This window comes from Dromiciops gliroides, chromosome 3, assembly GCF_019393635.1.
Source record: "Dromiciops gliroides isolate mDroGli1 chromosome 3, mDroGli1.pri, whole genome shotgun sequence".
Lineage (NCBI taxonomy): Eukaryota > Metazoa > Chordata > Mammalia > Microbiotheria > Microbiotheriidae > Dromiciops > Dromiciops gliroides.
Genome location: NC_057863.1, coordinates 97,627,896 through 97,648,049, shown reverse-complemented (window position 1 = coordinate 97,648,049; position 20,154 = coordinate 97,627,896).

Here is a 20,154-nt window from a genome sequence, read left to right as displayed (position 1 = left end):
AAAGAGTCTGAAGAGACTAAAATGACTGAACAACATTTATTAGCATTTGACATACCCTGGCTAAAATATGCACATTTATTGATATTAAACATATCCAAACAGAAATTGGTTCAGCATTTGACAGGAGAATTCTTCAAGTTTCTAAATGTCTAATATTTCTTTCTTCAATAGAACATAAGTTTCCCTCTGAGGCCTCTTATCCAAATACTGATCATAGCCAACCCTGCTTAGCATATGAAATCTGAGGAGATCATAGCCTGAGGTAGTATGGCTGTAGGCAAAACAAAACAAAACAAAACAAAAAAGAATAAGAAAAGAAAGAAAAGTAATCAGAGATAAAAACAAGTCCCAAGAGAATGAATAGTCCCATATATCTAGAATAGAAACTTTCCAGAATAAATTTCCAAATACAAGAAAATTATGGGAACTACTAAAAAACACAAAGCTAACTAAAATAATAAAAGCCCTGAAGATGAATATTAATTATGTACTTTCCCTTTCAGCTACATATACTGAGTAAACAAGAGGTCAATTAAGCCATACTTGACAGATAAAAATGAGAAATTAATGGCAGGAAATAGATATAGTTGTATAATCATCTGAACAGGGTTTCACCCAACTTTAGAAAAATAATTAGAATAAGATTTTTAAAGTCAAGGTCAAATATAATAAACAAGGTATTTGTGAAAGCTGAATGTAAATTTAAAACATTATGTCATTCTATAAGAAGGCTTGGAAATAGACTATGAAAAATAGTATTCAAAATCTAGTAGACAGTGGATAGAGCACGGGCCCTGGAATCAGGAGGACCTGAGTTCAAATCTTGCAGACACTTGACACTTACCAGTTATGTGAACCTGGGCAAGTCACTTAACCCCAATTGCCTCACCAAAACCAAAACCAAAACAAAGAAACAAAACGCAGTAGAAACAAGTTAATTTTTTTAAAGACTTAACATGCAAAAATAGCCTTAATCTATCCTCTCCAACTACTTTACGATAATAAAACTTCATTCAATCCAAGTAATTTTGCTCCTAAAATCATAGGACCCTAGACTGAGAAGTGATCCCCAAATAGAATTTGCTTTTTTCTTTAGCCAACCGCCAATGACTGAATGTTAATCTCTGCCCCCCATGCTTATCTAAACCCAATGATTTTTCAGGATACCATTTGATTTCTACTTTTGCAGTGAAGACTTCATCAATGTGCCAATCCAAAGTAAACTATTATTGGCTTTATCACTTGATAATAATAATGATTGTGGTAGTGATGGTGATGGAGGTGATAATAACTACATTTATATATTACTTTAAGGTATGTAAAACACTTTACAAATTTATGTCATTTGGTCCTCACAACAGCATGTAAGATAGGTGATATTATTATCTCTGTTTTGCAGATGAAGAAATTGAAGCAAAGAGGGCAAGATTCAAACTCAAATCCCCTCGACTGATTTCTTATTCTGTATACATGGCACCAACTATCAGTCTTGATACAATACCAATGATGCTAAATGCCATTTAACATTTCATGTGTCTCAATCTTGTTCTCACTAGATTGTGAAATATTTAAGGGTTTGGAAATATTGTTGGAGATATAGTGGTATGTAATAAATATTTGTATAATGTAGGGAAGGGGAAGGAAGGCAGGCTAAACTTAGCAAGAAGACATCAATATAAAAAAGTATTATATCTCAGTTGGAAATGAGTAACTAAGTCAAAAACCACAGATAAATTCTCTGATCTGCTATCTGGAACTAGATAATACTTTTGCTTTTCAGTAATGTCCAACTCTAGGTGAACCCATTTAGGGTTTTCTTGGCAAAGATACTTGAGTGGTTTACCATTTCCTTCTCTACCTCATTTTTACAGATTAGGAACTGAAGCAAACAGTTAAGTGACTTGTCCAGGGTTACACAGTTAGTGTCTCAGGCCATACTTGAATTCAGATCTTTCTGATACTAGGCTCAGTTTTCTATCCATTACACACCAACCTGCCCTTAGAAACTACAACCACTACCAAAAAAAATGGGCAAACTATATAAATTGACCCTTTTATACATTTCAGTTTATGTATATATATATATATATATATATATATATATATATATATATAGTGTGTGTGTATCTCAAGTGTATATCTTCCATGTGTATCTATATTAATATGTATTTTCTCTCAGCTTCCACTTCTTAACCTATAAAAAAAGGATAATAAAAGGATTTACTTCATAGGGTTGTTAGGAGGGTCAAATGAGGTAACACAGGTATAGCATTTTGCATACCTTAAAGTCCTCTATAAATGCTAGCTATTATCCCTACATCAGTGTGTGATAGTGCTCGCACATAGAATCAGAAAGACCTTGGTTCAAATACTGACAGTGACACCTTTGAGCTATTTGACCATGGGCAAGTAATTTTAACCTCTCTGTTACTCATTTTTCTCATCTGTAAGATATGAGACTTGGTTTCAATAATCCCTAGGGTCCCTTTAGTCTCTCAATCTATCATCAAATCATATACATATATGCACATACACACAAATATGTATAGTATATTTTATGTACATATATAGTTTGGTCATATATACACATGGGCATCTATAGTATATACTTCAAAGTATAGATATGTGTATTTTTCTCTATGGCATCATGCAACCTGAGGCATGCATATATAACATTAACATTGCTATCATCTACATAAGAAGAATCTCAGAACCACTACCCATAATTTATTCAAATAGGAAGCCTCCATAAAAATATGTTTGTAAATAGGAATGCCTTGATGTTCAAATATTCATAACATTCATGCATAGTGTAAGTTTCCACAGTTAAGTTTCAAAAATGAACTATGATCTAGCCACACATCTTCTCTTGTTTAAGTAACACTAATAGTTTGTGAATGTTTCAGTGAAATTGATAGAGGTTATGCAATAATTTGTTCTGTTGTGCCTGTATTGGTCAATAGTTCCTCAGTGTTGAGATGGAGAAAATACCTCCCATGAGTATCACGGCATATGAGTTTTGTAGTATAAAGAATTAATTGTTATTTGAGGTTTTTATGACCCCATATTTTGGCTAGAATTTAAAAAAAAAAAAACCTCCGTGTGCGCACTGGCCTCTGGGGCTCCGAAAACAGCACAGTGCTCCACCCACTGGTTGTAGCCGTCCCCATGGCGTTGGCACCTCACATCATCACCACTCTCAGACGCCTACATGGGCCTGGCAAAATTATAAAGATTGGAAGCCTACTGAGGGCAGTCATGTGACTGTCAGAGTGGCCAGCCAATTGGCTGGGGGGGGGGCTGTCTGGGGTCTGCTGGGAAGAAGAGAGGAAATTCGTCATTCTAGCCAAAAGGTGGGGTCATAAAAACCTCAAATAACAATTAATTCTTTACAGTGGGCTCTGTATTCTAAAGGATATTGCAAATATTAAATAATAAGGTATTCTTTGGGTAAAAACCCTAACCTGCCTAGCTTTTTGTGACTCATACTATTTTGTAATCTTCAACTTGCAATGATGCCATTTTTCAAATAAGTATCCAGGTTTTGCCTGTGAAAAAGAAACCAATTTTTAAGCTTTTCCACTATTCATTTGTTCATTCATTTCCACTATTTTTTTTGCAGTTGTGTCTGACTCTTTGTGATGCATTTAAGGTTTTCATGGCAAAGTTACTAGAGTGGTTTGCCATACCCTCTCTCATTTTATGGATGAGGAAACTGAGGCAAACAGACTTAAGTGTCTTGTCCAAGGTCACACAGCTAGTGTCAGGTCAGATTTGGACACAGGACTCCCTGACTTCAGGTCCAGTGCTCTATGCACTGTGCCACCTAAAACAGTTTAAAAAAATAAAAGCATTATTTCAATTTTCTTATGTCTTTACATTATACCAAGATCAATCTAAGGCAATCAGTAACTATAGAAGTTTTAATCTGAAAATGAAAAGTAAAAAATTGTGTTCCTATTATATTTTTCATCCTGAGTACTGGAGGGCACACAGGGCTCATTTCTCCATTACCATCAAATGATTTTCTAATGAAAACCTCAAAGAAAGTAGACACGGCACCAAATTCTGTGAGAGTGGGCTGAAAAAATATGTATGAGACCTAGATACTATTCTTAAAGAGTAGGCAATTTGGTTCACTGGTAAGATGATTGAATTTAAATACCACATTTACTCTTTTTTAATTTTTTTTTACAAGGCAATTGGGGTTAAGTGACTTGCCAAGGGTCACACAGCTAGTAAGTGTTAAGTTTCTGAAGCCAGATCTGAACTCAGGTCCTCCTGAATCCAGGGCCGGGGCTCTATCCACTGCACCACCTAGCTGCCCCCCACATTTACTCTTTACTAGCTATGACCTCATGTAATTCACTTCATCTCTATTCAAATCCTTGATAAAAATATTAAATTGAACACTGTTACCTGTTTGGAACACTATGTAGCCATGGGGTTAAAAACAAACAAACCAGGTATTGCCTGGAAAACTTAAGGATGGATATACAGCTTGTGTTATTTAAAATTCTAAATGTGGGTTCTAATCTGTCCCCCAAAACTGTCTAAAATCACTGATAAATGAGTTTAGGTTTGTTAAGGGTTTATTGAAAAAATAGTAAAAGAAAGAAAGATTGAGAACAGATTTCCTATAACCTGGCAAATCTAGCCTTCCTAATTTCCCCCTTCTGAAGTTCTCTGCCACCACGCTGATGTCTCACAGCCAAAGAGGCAGAACTCTCTCCCCAGTGTCTGCTTCCTGCTTCATGTTCCCCTCCCAGAAATGGGAGGTTCTTCAAGCTGATTGGCTAGTGTCATTCAAATTCATTGGTTCACTAGACCTGAAGGTGGTCTCGATGTAAAGTTCAAAGTTTTTAGCTTCTGAGATCAATTTATTAAGTACCCTTAAGTACTAGCCAAATGTGTTTACAATCTAGTTAACTGGAAGTAAGCCAGTAATCCAGTCAGCAGTCAGTCACCTTATCCAATTCAATCAGTTTAAATCAATCTCCAGGTGGGCCCCTGAGTATCTGTTAAATGTCATCTATCCCGTTCCATTATCTTGACACAAACTATAGGTAATTATATGGGGATACTTAAGAACATCACAAAGTAGACTCTGGGATGATTTTGATCACTTTGGAGGTTGAGAGTCTAGCCAGGAACAGTGATCCTTGAGTGGGAAAAAAAAAAAGACCAGAAATTGTGATTAAAGCAAAAACACTGAAGGATGCATAATAGAACATTGAGAGTACAGTGTGTGTCTGGGGGGGTGGAGGGTATGAGCATGGTCTCAGTGGTGGTATGTATGTAAATGAGTGATGTTTGGTATGTCAGGATCAATGGAGAACTGGGGAGCCCTGACTTTGCCCTGGGCAACTAGCGTGATAAAGGTTCTGTTCAGGGTGTGACTCAGAGGAATGAAAACAAGACCCCTTTCCCACCACACTCTATAAGTATGCAATTATTCATTACATCCTTATGATATAATCAATCATCAATAATAGATTAGACTGGTTATCAAATTTACAAATCTGATGTCAGTAGTGAAAATTAACAGCATATAAATGATTTTCAAAACCTTAAAGCCTCATGTCTATGTTCCTAACATCTTGATAATCAACCAACAATCAACAATTTTTATTTTTTAAATCAAGTGCTTATTAATCACCCGTTCCAGGTATTGGGGATACAAGTAAAAAAGAATGAAACAATCCCTATATACAAGGGATTAATGTTCTAATGAGAGAGACATGAAATTCAAACATAAGTATATACAGGATATAGGTATGTGTAGAGATAGATATATAGTAAATAAATATAAATAAATACAAAGTATTTACTAAAAGGTACTTTGAGAGAGAGGTTGCAACTGCTGAGAGTCCAGGAAAAGCTTCATGTAGAAGCTAGCTCTTAAACAGCACCTTAAAAAAAGAGAGGGACTCTATGAGGTAGAAGTGAGATGCATTCCAGGTATTTGGGATGGCCAGTGGAATCCAACAAGGCAGTTCCAGTTGGACAATGTTGCTATTTCCTTCCTCCTCCTCCTCTTCCTCCTCCTCCTCTTATATCTCCTACTTTTTCTCTTTTTCCTCTGTACACTCAGTCTAAAGGAATATAAGTTTTAATTATTTATACTTCACAAGGTATCTTAGGGTTTGGGGGCTACATTTTTTCTTTCCTACTTTTAATTCCATCATTTTAATTTTGGAAAAACTGGGTCAATTAACTTTTGTCTCATGTAGTTTTCATTTATAATTTCTTGAGATATAGCTTTGAAAAACCAAGCTTTGATAAAGCCCATTGGAATTCAAAAGGAGCTACTTGACTATGCCTTTAAACCTGAATAACTCTAGCTCTCACTGATTGGGCATAATTGGCCACAGCCCCAGGCTCACTTGGTCATTCGTTGGGTTTTCATAGCACAGAGTGAGTATAAATAGCATTTGTTTCTGTTCTGGCCAAAAACTCTGAGGGTCTTCCCCTCCTTGACTGATTCATTCGTGAAGGCAAAGTAGGCCATCTTTGACCTTAATTCTTACCTAGCCTTAAGTATTGAATGGGTGTTGTCTAAGACAAACTGATACCTGGGAAAGACCTTACCTAAAAAAGGCCAAACTCTCCCATTGCATCCTGGGTTATCACCAGTCATCCTGACCTATGTCTTGACACTGAACTCAGATAACTCTAGAGGAGAGAGTGGGGATGATGACTTTCCACATCTATACTTCACTTAAATCTAATTCACTTTTACGTCAAGATATCACCCTACTGATCTCATTGGTCCTCTTTGATAATTAAGGTTGAATGATGATGATGGCCAGTGCAAAGGCACAAAGACATGAATTTTGTGTATGGGGAGCAGAGAGAAGGTAGATTTAATTGAATCAGTCACAGTGTAGGAGAGGAAGTATCTTCCATTGTAGCTTGAAAGATAGGTTTCATGGAGATTTGAAGGAGTTTAAGAGTTAAACAGAGGAATTTAGTGTAAATAGGAAGTAACTGAATTTGATTGGGTAGGATAATCACAAGGTCATATGTGTACTTAAATGGAATAACTTTGGCAACAAAATTGGAATAGATTGAATTAGAGAATGAAGGCAAGTAGACCAATTAGGAAGCTATTTCAATAACAGGCAAATAACAATCTAAGAAATAACATTCTAGGCCCCCCCAAAATTACAAAGGCCTAAAGTAACATGACAGTTCTCTGAATGGAGAGGAGTCAGATGCAAGAGATGTGTGGGATTAAAAACTGAAAGAATATGTAACTGATTGTATTTGTGGGATGAGGGAAAGTAAAGAGATGAGAATATTGCTGAGATTATCAACCTGGGAGACTGGAAGGATGATAGTACCTCTCTCATTAACATACAGTTTTTCAAAGATCCTTAGCAATATTGCAGTAATCATATCTGTCAATTCTTTAGTTTCTGTGGTATAATTTATTTAAGTCTGATAAAGTAAACTCAGGGCAACCTAAAGCTCTCTTACCATATGCTTAATTTTCTTAGGTTTCAAACCCCTGTTGTCCTCTTGTTCTTTCCTAATAGAGAAAATAGGGAAAAAAAGCAAACAAACAAGAAACCTAGTATTGACTTGTTTCACATTCTTTTCATGCTCCCATCCTCTCCTAGGATAGTAATTTCATTTCTCTGGCCTTTAAAAGAACCTTCCCTGCATCCCATGTTCCTTTGCATGTCTCTAACATTCATATAGTCTTTTGTATGATTGTATTCTGATTATTCAAAAGTTTGATAGTAGTCTTTTAGGGGTCCTTGTTCCATTTCACCTACAGTTATTTATTTTGTGTTCTTTATATCCTTATCGCTTCATTTTACAAATAAGAAAAGGCCAACAAAGGGGAAGGGACAGGGTACATTTGCTCCTTAGTAGCAAACTAGAGCAGAATTCCATTCTCTTCCCTTGGGGCCAATGCTTCTTCCATTTGTTTTCTAAGGTCTCTCGTTGCATAGGGAGCATTATGGTAAGAGGAGGGAGCTTTGAAAAAAGAAATGAAAGAAATGTATTGTTTTTATTGTTACAGTCTACTGGCACTTATTTTACCACCAATCACCAAAAAATATGTTTTCAAACTTCTGGTTTATTTTCAGGAAGGACATTATTTTCCTCACCCATTAAGAATGCAAGAAAAACAAAACCTCTGTTGCAAACACGTAGAGTCAAGTAAAACATATTAATGTACTGGCCATTTTTTTAAAAAAGTCTTCATCTGTACTCTGAACTCTGAGTTTAACACCTTTCTATCAGAAGGCATGTGTCATCATGAAAAAAAATGTTGTAAATGTGTAATCAAGTTGTCCTTATACTGCTTTCAATAAAATAAACTCTTGTCTAATACTCCCCACTGTAGGATGGGAATAAAATGACTGTGGGAAAGGAAACAAAAAAATGGAAGACAAAGCTGAGTTTTGAAATGTTCCCTTCTAGTCAAGAGAAATAGAAGATAACAGTGAGTTTAAGTTAGAAAGAACCACAGAGTGGGAATGAGCTTGACCACAATTTAAAGGCCAGGTCATTTAAGCACAAATTTATAGCTAGTAACATTTAGGGGAATATGATAGCAATTTATTCTAAATAGGGCCGTGATCCTATTTTGGAATGATAGCATAATGGAAAGACAATATAGTTTCTAGGTTGGACCATGATACATTTTACATTTTTAAAAAAATAATCATTTATACATGTTTACAAATAAATAAGTTATCAGAATCAAACTGCAAACACTTTTTAAATAAAGAAGACCTTGGCTTGAATTATTTTAGTTCAAAATATACCCCTAAGTAGGTTGTTGGAAGGGAAATAGCTAATTTCATTAAGGACAGCATAGATGAGGCTCAAGTCTATTCTGATGGTTGAATATATGAGAGTATATTCATATACATTCAACAGAAAGACATAAGCACTTTAAAAAGCAAATTCTTTGGTACAGGATAGAAAGTTTCTGAGATTAAATCGGAATGTAATTGGACTAAATAAAGTAAATCTCTGGAAAATATATAATTCCCCACCCCATTTTTTATCTAAACCTGTGATTTCATTGGTATAGGAAACTCATTGAAAAAATGTTCTTTACCAATACAAATCAGCACCTGCTCAGCATTTTGTACTTTTTAAGAATTTTCTGACAGTCCTAGGATAGACAGCCAGTATGTGTCAGAAGTAGCATTTGAATCCAGGACTTCCTGACTCCAACGTTAGCTCTCTATGCCCTATGCCACACTTTCTCTCTTATATAACCTTTATGTCTCTTTAAAACACTTTCAAATGTAACCCATATAAAAACATTTCCAGTTATGAAATAAGTTACAATATGTGAAAAGGACATGTGATAATGTGAACAGAATGATGGATCTGGAGTCAAAAGACCAGAGTTCAAATCCGAGAATTGTGATTTGTGGTCTTTGACCAATAATTTGACTTCATCAGGTGTCAGTTTCCTCACTGTATTTGAACTAGAATATCTAAGAAATCTTGTTCCTCTAAATGGGAATGTTATTTTCTTTTGTAAAAGGAAAACTCACTGTCTCAATTGGATATAAGTAACATAGTACAACTATGTTGTTTAGAAAGAACAGATCAGCCTTCCAAAGGGACAGTTCAAGAGGTCTAGTGGAATGCCAAGATATAAGGCCCACTGAGAATGTGATGGACTTTTTTTTTTCTTTGTTCTTGTTATTCAAAATGTATGGTGCTCTCAAGAATCCTAAGTGTCAATTTCCAACAGAGGTATAGAATATTACACCCCCAAATCTGTGATTTGGTTAAGCAAAAGACATTTTAAAATATGCTCATAAAACAGAAAATTTTCAAAGACTATTAAAATGGAAGGCTCCTCCTGAGAAAATACTTTCTTGACAGTTCTGGACAGGTCCAGTGGCTAGGCCCAGGTAAAGTCTGGAGGTAGTTAAAGTTTGTCTTTAATGTCCCCTTTTCCCATATTTCAGTACTTATTCATTACCTGGTCTCCTACCTTGCCCCCCACCCCATCCCTTCCATCCCCACCTCATACTCCACAACCAAGGTATTTCCCTGTCCATTTTAATTCCTGTCAATTCCAAAAGCGTATATCAATTTTATTGTGCTATGTTAGAAGACAGGGATAAAAACATGACAAAACAATAAAGTTCCTAACCACCATGAGTTTAGAATCTATTAGGAGAAGAAATCTACATAAACACGTTTTTTTAAACACTAGAATATTACTAATTGGATAGGACAGATCAAAAAGAATGGTGAGAGAAATTTAAGAAGGGAAGAAAGGAACAAACATTTCTTAAGCATCTGTTATGTAACAGGTACTGGGCTAAAAACTTTACAAATATAAATGTGCATATACGCATATATGTATGTACACATATGTGTATGCACATGTGTTTATATACACATATATGTTTGTGTGTGTGTTATAAACAGACACACAAATATACCATATATAATGCAGATACTAATACCTACATATAAATGTGTATGTATATATACAGACATATGCACATATATGGTATGATATATTGTATGTATACATGCCAATATATAATATATGCTAGATGTCATATATACATATATTATATATAACATACAGAGAAATGCATATAATATTATTAAGATTCCAATTATAGTTGAGTAAGTGACTCATTCGTATTAATAAATGTTTTAGGTATGATTTGAACTCAGGTCTCTTCCTGACTCCAAGCCCATCACTCTATCCATTTGCCATTTAGTTGAGATGATTCACTTGTAGTTGTTGAGACTTTGGAAAAATCACACAAAGAAAGTAGCCCCTAAATAGCATAGAAGGACTTAAAATAATCAGAGATGTGTAATGAATCTACTCTAAGAACAAAGGACAGTATGTGCAAAGGAGAAAGGAAAGATGAGCTTAAAACACAGTCATTTTTCCAGAATGACTACTCACAATGGTGTTGAACATATTGCCCCTCGATTGCAAACAGTGGACAAATGTTTGGGTGTGCTACCTGAACCAGAATAAAATATAATAATTGTGAAATGTTAAATAAAATAAATAAAAATACAATGCAACCTAAATAATGTTAATATGTTGCTCGAAGGAATCATTTCCATTTAAGTTTAACCCCATTGGCTCATTTCAGCATTGAGTATATAAAGGAATAAGTAGGAATTCAGTTTCAACTGATGCATTGAAGTCAGTACAGAAAGCCATCAAAGGTAGAATAAGGTATTTTACTTTGCATTCTGTATTTTATTTGATAGTCAATGAGAAGTATTTTGTATTTTATTTAAGAGTCAATAAGTAGCTACCAAGACTATAGCACTTGGGAACCATTAACATATTGGAACTATGTATCAGGAAGTTTACTTTGCTAGCAGTATAAAGGATAAGTTGGGGAGGGGAGATATTGAGGTCAAAAGAATATTTAAGAGGTGATGGTAATTCTGATTATAAATAAGGTTCATTACTTTTCTGGAAAATAGTGAAACGGAGAAAACTGGGAATTATGTGGAGATTTTGAAACACTATCTTGAACTCTTATGTATTTCTTATACCTCTGCTCTTTCATATTCCAACATGCAGTACAGTTCTTTGGTTAATTCTCATCCTTCCTATTATATTATAAGATCTGTAAAGAGAAGGACTATGTAATTTTTCATCTTTGTAATCCTGGTGCTGTGCACAGTGATTTGCACATAGATGATGCTTGATAAACTTTGTCAAATTAAATCTATTTTTTAATAATTATTTTTAAGATCATGAGCACGTAGACTTAGAGATGCAAGGGACTTTACCTGCTCATTGTACAGAGTCCCAGGTGGTCATTTGTTCAGTGTCACGTAGGAAGTAAGTGACAGAGGCAGAATTAGGCTGAGGGTTTTTGGCTTCCAATTGAGTGTTTCCTTGTCCCTGTCCCGCCACTGGAAAGAGGTGAAGGAATAAATAATATCTACAGAATTCTAAAATATTAAATGAAAATAAAGAAAAAAATCAATCTCTACATTATTTCTGCAAGATAGAAAACACTTGCATATATTAAAACACCTTGAATTACCTTGGATTTTTAACTCAAATATGAAAAATGTGTGTTTGAAATTATATAGAGTATTATAGAAAAAGAGACCAATAGATGAAAAACATAATGAAAACAAGACGAAATAACAGAGAGGGGGAAGAATCTTATGTTGTTTATAAGTCATAGTGACAGAAATTATCTTGTACCTAGAGGCTAGTAAGTTATAGTTTCAGCCAATATATTTAATATGGAAATAAACAAACTGAAGGGTATATAAGCATCCATTATAGCAGACAAAATTAACACTGGTTCATAATACTGGAAATTTCCATATCTACATCCTTTGTCCTTCTTGCAATTGCCATCAAAAGCAAAAAAACCAGTATCCTGCTGTACTGACAGTGATCACTAGAAAGAAAGCTAATAAATAAGAGAAATAACCCACATTCCAAACATAAGCACAATGAATTATTTCAAAACTATTTCCTTGTTTCAATAATGACTACTTAATGAAAATTTATTAATTTCATTCTGAGATGTTAAAAGGAGAGAGTGTTCAAATTAATACAATGGGAGATTACCTACAAAAAGTTAAAAGATCATAATAAACTTGACTTACTAAATTATTAATTATGAAGCAGTTAAGGTAAAGCAGACTAAGAGGATGGTTTAACCAAAGGAAGTGTTTGACATAAGTAGTCACATAGCAAAAAATACAACAGAATGGTATTCACTCAGTTTAATGAGAAGACCCCTACTTATCTCAAATGATTTCAGGATATTTTCAAAAAAATAACTCAAAACAAAATTGTAATAGAAACACAAGATGTATAATTTTAGCAAATCATAGTGTATTTTTTTCTCTTCTGTTTTTAAAGAAAGAAATAGAGCCTTTTAGGTATTGCCTAACATCATTCTAAGGACAAAATAAGTAGGTTTAATAATTAATTGGTTTGATATTTGATTAACAGTTTATTGAAAGTTTTTTTTTTTTTAAGATCTAGATCAAAGGCCTTGACATTGGGAAATACTGTCCCCGGGAGAGCCCCAGCCTGAACCTAGGCCTATCTATTTATCTGTTTAATATGGCAAGTCAACAAACATTTATTAAAGTATTTACTATAGGTCAGGCACTGTGCTAAATGTTGGGGATACAAATAGAAGCAAATATATATGTGCATATCTATGTATATCTATGCATATGTGTGTATATATACATACATATATAGATACACACATATATACATATGCCTTTTGGCTTCCCCAATTAGAATGTAAACTTCTACAAGGTAGGAATAAATAAACACACACACAAACAAACAAAAAATTAAATAGATAAATAAATTAGTGAATGAATGAATGACTAGATAGATGGATCAATGGATCAACGGATCGATGGATAAAGGTGTATATCTTTATTTATTTAGGAGCTTACATTATAATTGGGGAAGCCAAAAAGCAGAAGTAGGAGTATAAGGTGTAATGGAAAATATAGATTTGGAGGCATGATGAAGAAAAAAACATCTTGAGAATCTGGAACATGGCCAAAAGAGGAATGAAGGAATGCACATGGTGGGTTGGGGAGCTCTTCTTTGAACTGGAAGTTCTGGGAGGAAACATCAGTCAGAGGAAGGCAACCACAGAGTACAAGGTTCTTCCAATGAGAAGGCTTCAAGGGTGAAGGGATCATTGCACAGTAAGAAAGTTGTTGGGAAAAGCAAAGAAAGAAATCCTAAGAATCAGGAAAAGGTTCAGAGAGGAATAAATAATTAACAGTTATTTTTATTGTATATTATATAATTTACTAATAAGTAAGCATATATCTATTGGTGGTATCCTTTCTCCTTTTTTAGAATTGTACAATGATGATAGTTTAGGAAACACTAGCTTGTAACTTCTTTCAATATTTGCATGGATTTTAACAAGAGGAAACTATGTTTTTTTTTATAAAAACACTTAGATAGATTGTGCTTTGTTTGAAATATATTTTAGTCACCCCAAAAAAGGAAGGTAATTCCTTCATAGAAAATTTCCTAACAAAACAAACCAACATGCAAAGCTGAGCTGCTGAGATCTGACAGTTGCCTTAGCCTATGGTATTGGGATCTTTGTAGCTGAGAGAAGTAATTCAGCACACTTGCAGCTAGGATCAACATGGGTAAAAGTCAGGGATCTTCCTTTTATCCTACTAAACAAAGCAAGAAAAATCAGGACCACGGTAGTTTAGAATGCCCTAATGTTTTTGCTTCAAACAACAGTTTTAGATTTGAGAAGTATTTGGGGCTGAGTGGACACAGAGGGTAAGGGTGATTATGTTAACCTCATGGAGAAATCATTTAAGTATATACAGTAGGTTCAAGTATAGATTTTAAAACCAAGTTTCAAGCATTCAAGCAAGTAGCCTAAAGCTATGCTAGAGACACCAAAGTATCAGATAAGCACATCATAAATATTTCCTGGGATTCCAGAACCAAAAATAAGGGTCAGGGGAAAAAATGGCCAGGAGTGAATAATAGAATAGGCAGTATTTTGAGACAAAAATAGATGGACATTGTTTAGCCCTTGTTCTTTATGTCAAATGCAAATTCCACTCTAGAAATAAGCTCAGGATTGAAAACTTATGAGGGAAAATATTCTCCACACACAGAAAAATAGCTATGGAGTATGAATGCAGATGAAAGCATAATATTTTCACTTTTTGTTGGTTTTTGTTCATTTTTTTCTTTCATGTGTTTTTCCTATTTCGTTCTGACTTTTCTCTCACATGATTAATGCAGAAATATGTTTAACATGATTGCGATGTATAATCCAAATCAGATTTCTTGCTGTCTTTGGGAAGTGGGAAGGAAAGGAGAGAGGGAGAAAAATGTGGCATTTGATATCTTACAGAAATGTATGTTGAGGAGGCAGCTAGGTGGCACAGTAGATAAAGCAACGGCCCTGGATTCAGAAGGACCTGAGTTCAAATTCAGCCTCAGACACTTGACACTTACTAGCTGTGTGACCCTGGGCAAGTCACTCAACCCTCACTGCCCTGTCCCCCCCCCAAAAAAAAGAATGTTGAAAACTATCTTTACATATAATTGGAAAAAATAAAATAAAATACTATTTTTAAAAAGAAATGAGCTTATTTTCATGCAATTGTATCTGCTAATAATTTTTTTTAGAAAACTAAGTGGCATAGTAGATAAAGCACCGGCCCTGGATTCCAGAGGACCTGAGTTCAAATCTGACCTCAGACACTTGACACTTACTAGCTGCGTGACCCTGGGCAAGTCACTTAACCACCATTGCCTTGACCAAAAAAAAAGACAAGAGCCTGAATTATGAAGATTCAATATTGCTCCACCACTTTATTCTACAAACTAACTTCACTGTATTAGTGTAAAACTTAAATTACAGACACATGATTCCTGGAAACAGAAAGGTTCTAAGGTGTATATTTATCTGAAAAGTTTCACTGACTTCATCCCTTGAAAACATCATGCTATGGATAGAAAAGCATGAAAGGTATGTTTTCTTTTCCTCTTTTTTTAAATTATATTTTCTGGGAAGATTTATATGAACTGATGAAAATGAAATGATCAGAACCAGAACATTGTACACAGTAACAGAAGTTTTGTAAGGATGATCAACTGTGAAAGAATGAGCTACTCTAATATTTCCAAAGGACACATGATGAAAAATGCTATCTGCCTGCAGAGAGAGAACTGATGAAATCTGAGTGCAAATTGAAGCATACAATTTTTCACTTTATTATTCTTTCAACATTATTAATGTGGAAATATAACTTCACATGTTGCTTTTCTTCTCAGTGTTTAGGGGAGGGATAAAGAGGAAGAAAATAATTTGGAGCTCAAAATTATTTTTTTAAATTAATGTTAAAAATTTGATTTTGCAAGAGATAGAGAAATGCCATTTAAAATAACTATAGACATTATAAAATATTTGGGAGACTACCTGCCACAGCAAATGCAGGAACTATATGAACACATTTACAAAATACTTTTTCCCACAAATAGAATCAGATTTAAACAAATGGAAAATTATCAATTACTCATGGGTAGGTTGAGCTAATATAATAAAAATAAAAAGTCTACCTAAATTAATTTACTTATTCAATGCTACAGCAATCAAACTATGAAAAATTATTTCATTGAATTAGAAGAAGTAATTTAAAAAATTAATCTGGAAAAATGAAAGTTCAAGAATATCAAGAGAATTAATGAGAAAAAATTGAAAGGAAGGTGGCCTTGCTGTACCAGATCAGAAGCTATACTATAAAGCAGCAGTCATCAAAACTATTTGGTATTATCAAGTAGAAATAGAATGATGAATCATTGGAATAGGTTAGGCACACAAAACACAGCAGTAAATGAATATAGCAATCTTCTGTTTAATAAACCCAAAGACTCCAGCTTCTGAGATAGGAACTCAATATCTGACAAAAATTGCAGGGAAAACTGGAAAATAGTATGGCAGAAACTAGGCATAGACCAACATCTTACACCAAAGTAAAGTCAAAATGGATACATGATCTAGACATAAAGGGTGATACTATAGGCAAATTAGAAAGGAAGGAATAGTTTACTTGTCAGATCTATGGGGAGGGGAAGAATTTATGTCCAAAAATGAAATAGAGAACACTTTGAAATGAAAAATGGATAATTTTGGTTACATTAAATTAAAAAGTTTTTGCATCCCCACACACACACACAATTCAACCAAGATTAGAAGAAAAGAAGTAAGCTGGGAAACAATTTTTACAGTCAGCATTTCTGATAAAAGCCTCATTTCTAAAATATGTAGAGAACACAATCAAATATATAAGAATGCAAGTCATTATAGTCAAAAGATATGAACAGGTAGTTTTCAGATGAAGAAATTAAAGCTATATTCAGCCATATAAAAATGTTCTCAATCACTACTGATTAGATAAATGTAACTTAAAACTACTTTGAGGTATTACCTTACACCTATCCAATTGGTTAATATGACAAAAAAGGAAAATGATATATGTTGGAGAACATGTGGGAAAATTAGGATACTAATGCATTGTTGATAGAGTTGTGAATTGATCCACCCATTCTGGAGAGCAATTTGGAACCATGGCCAAAAGGCATACCTTTTGACCCAGCAATACCACTATTAATTCTATATCCCAAAGAGATCATAAAAAAGGGAAAAGGACCCGCATGTACATATTTATAGCTGGCCTTTTTGTGGTGATAAAGTCTGGGAAATTGAGGGGATGCCCATCAATTGGGGAATCACTAAATAAGTTGTGGTATATGAATGTAATGCAAGACAATTGTGCTGTTAGAAATGATAAGCAAATGGATTTAAGAAAAACCTGGAAAGATTTACATGAATTGATGCTGAGTGAAATGAGTAGAACCAAGAGAACATTGTACACAATGTCAACAACATTTTGTGATGATCAACTGTGATAGACAACTATTTTCAGCAATACAATGATCCAAGACAGTGCCAAAATAAGAAAAATAATAAATAGATAAAGCACTGGTCCTGGATTCAGGAGGACCTGAGTTCAAATCCGGCCTCAGACACTTGACACTTACTAGCTGTGTGACCCTGGGCAAATCACTTAACTCTCATTGCCCTGCAAAACAAAAAAAAAGATTTTTAGTTCCAAATTTTTCTCCCAGTGCTTTATCTATTTATTATTTTTCTTTCTTTATTTATTATTATGCCACTTAGCTGCCCACAGAACTCAAAATCTTACAAAAATAAATGTCAAAAACTATCTTTATGTATAATTAAAAAAAACAAAATAGAATACTAAAAGAAATAAATAAATATTCAGTTTTGTATTATTCTGACTCATTACCATAATTCTGAAATATTGTTCTTTATTTTTCAGAAAAGGATGTTATTATCTCATGTAATCATTGTTCATCCAGTAGATGAATATAGTCTGTAGGATAATAATAATAATAACAATAATACTGTTTAACATTTATATAGTGCTTTGAGGTTTTCAACATGCTCACTATATCAGCACAATAACCCTGGGTGGTGGTTGCTATTATTACCCACATTTTATAGATAAGGAAACTGAAGCTGAGAGAGGTTAAGTGACTTGTACAGAGTCACAAATAGAATAAGTCTCTGAGGCAAGATTTGAACTCAGTTACACCTCATTGTTAAATCCAGAACTTTTTTCCCCTCACTATGTACTAAATAGCTGCATCTTCCCTGCCTATGTAACACTCCATATGTACAACCAGACTCGGGGTCTTTCTACTCTTAGTGAGTCAGATATAAGAGGTACAAAACAAAAGGCAATAGATTAGGTTCAAAGTCTGAAGGGGCACTATGAAAGGCCAAGGTTTGTGGTAACACTGTCTCTTGCAAGTATAATTATAGTAGAAGTGATAATATGAATAGCTTAAGTTTATACCCTTAGTTAGAAAAGAGGAACTATAACAATGGACTGAGTTTTGAGATCCCAGACTTATTCTAGGAAACATGACTATCTTGTGTGTGAGTCATAGCGCTAACCCTCCTCTTCCACCCCAAACCCCAGTCTATGATCCAATGAACTCAAGGAAATAGACATGCCTACATCACCTACAGGAGTTCATTTTTAATGAAACTAATTCTGCCAAACACAGTTTACAAAAGAGTAAGAGTACCCACTTATAAACTGGCACTGCTTTTACCTAGCCAAAGAGCTGGGGAATAGAAATCGTCCAGCTTGCAATTGACCATCAACCACAGGAGCAGTCTGTTCCCCTTTGGCTAGTCCCCATGTGTTAACTTCATTTCCTTGTGGCTTGGGAAGAGAAAAACCACAGCTTTCGCTTGCTTTTAACAGGCCACACCAGCCTCAATGTCAGCCAGTCTTTACCTCTATGCTCTATTTTTTCTGAGGTGGTAGAGAAAACAACTATCTCTTTCTCCTTTCTGTATGTTCGTTCTTATTTTTGACTTTAGTCCAACCCAAGTTCCAAACCATGCAATTTTTCCTTGCCTTAGAAGATGGGAGAAAACTCCAAATTCCATAGTCTATGAAAGTCCAGGCCCTTCTCCTACTTCCCAGCAACCCCTAAGAAACTTTACTATGAAAATGTCTTCTATAGAAAGTGGGGGTGGAATATTTCATTCTGGTCTTCTTACACTTTTCTCTGCAACCTCTAAGATCCAGAATACAGGTTCCACTGGCCCCCTTAATTGTTCTTTACACATGGCATTCCAACCCCCTTTCCACCTCCCCACCCCATTCCCAGAATGTTTTCTCCTTTACCTCCACCTTCAGCTTCTCTGGTTTTCTTTAAAACATAGCTCAATATTTGGTGAGTTTTCTTCAGGAGACCTCTACCCGTCCCTCCACCTACCAGAACCTTTCCCTCTGTGATTACCCCCACCTCCTCAGGTTGTAGCTTATATATGCCTTGTTATTCACACATTGCACCTTCCATTAGAATATGAATTCTTTGAAAGCAGAGACCCCCTCACACCTCGTTTTTTTGAGGGGGAGAAAGAAATAATTCTAAGCACTATCCCACTGCCTAGAATATAGTAAGCATTTAATAAATGCTTTACTGTCCATTGTGGTACATTTCAAAAACTCAGGTAACTATTGGCTGAAATGAAGATTCTTAAGTCTATGTTTGCATAGGATATTCCTGCATTTTATAACCCTAGGAAACTGAGAACTAACAAGGCCCATGTATACCAATGAAATAATAATTTCTGTGTCACCATGGTTGGTTATTTAGCCTCTCAGTGCTCTGGGAAATGTTCTAAGACTCTACATTATAAATCAGTTGGAGAAGTACATCAACATAGACTAAAAAGGAAGAGCTATCCAGTCAGTAGCAGTTAAGATTTCTTTCAGTGAAAAAAGACAATTAGCAAAGGGCAATCAAATAATGACACAATCTTTAAATATGAAATATGACAAGAAGGAATATGGAAAATATAAAAATGTGAAATAACTAAAATTTTAAAATAATAGAATTTATTTTGAAAATTACCAATGTTCTATTTTTTGTGGATATTAAGAACTTTCTTCAATGTGGAAAAGTTCTTCGTGGATAATTATATAGTTAGAAATTGATCAGTCACACATAAAATGGAGATATTGAGAACAATTTTTTTTATAGTTTTGCTTGGAAATTAGATGTACATG